Genomic DNA, 1222 nt, shown 5'->3' with positions numbered 1-1222 from the left:
GGCTATTACTGCTTGTTGGGAACTTCTTGACCCAAAGATTTTTGATTCTCTAGCAGGTTCAATGGTAGATATGATTGAAGCAATTATTAAGGTAGATGGATGGTACACTAAATATTGATTTCTACTATGTATTTACCTTTTTTTAATTTTTTTTGTTATTGTGATGTTGAGGTTGGTGAGGAGGTGGTTGTTGTACAATCAAGTTATTTTTCTGTTTGTTGTAGTTGGTTATTTTTGTTAACAAACAATAAGTCAAATAATTTCAGAGATTTTCAAGATCAGGAATCAGCTTTTTTTTTTTTTTAGCTCAAGAGTTAGAATATTTGATCTCAGAGAGTGGTAAAGATAAAATTAGATTTGTTGATAGAGATTAATAAGCCACTATCTTGTTATTGTCTAGGATACTGTGATGTTTTGTGACACCGCCACACTTTAATTTAACATCCTAGCGCTGGCCGGTCCTCGCCAGTTTATGCGATACCAGTATCATACTCGTATGGCATGATACGGTACTTCTTGCCAAATACCAGAGCCCTGTCTACCCCTCCAGCCCTACCAAACAAAAACAAACCCGACTCCGCCCGTGAACTAACCCAGCTGGGCCCCAGCCAATCCCCTTCCCTCCCCCCTCACCTCCTCCTCCTCCTCAACAAACTCCAGTTGCACAACCGCTTATGATACCCCGCCTATTTCGCAACCTTTCTTCTACTCGTACCGTACAGTAGTCGCCGAGTCCAAGTATATGGTAGCCTAGTCGCCGATGTCTATAAGGCGTTAGTCTACTCTCCCTCCCTCCATCTTCATTCATCCCTTTCGTCAATATTCCTTTTTTCTTTTCTTTTCTTTCGTGGAAAAGATTGCCGCATAAAGGGATGTTTTTGGTTTTCGTTTTTTTTTTTCTTGTCCCGTTCGCTTGGGGTCGCTTGGTATTGTAGTTTTGTCGTAGGGGAAGCTGAAGATGGATGGGTGGGTGGTACAGCATGAGGATAGATAGGACACGGGCGGGCGGTGTTACCCGGGTTGTTGATCGGGATTTGGGATTTGGGATTTGGGATTTTGGGGTGGGGGAGTTCTGGGATGTTTATGGGATTCTTGTCGCGATGATATTATGGTGCCTGTATTTTAGAGGGGTTTTTTTTTTATATCATAATTAATTATATATTATCATACATGGAATTGAAGAGGAGTGTTACAACTAGGTTCCGAGTACATACTGCCTTGA

The sequence above is a fragment of the Tuber melanosporum genome (assembly GCF_000151645.1).
Source record: "Tuber melanosporum whole genome shotgun sequence assembly, scaffold_81, strain Mel28".
NCBI lineage: Eukaryota > Fungi > Ascomycota > Pezizomycetes > Pezizales > Tuberaceae > Tuber > Tuber melanosporum.
The sequence above is the reverse complement of the archived record's forward strand: the minus strand, read 5'-3'. Positions refer to the sequence as shown.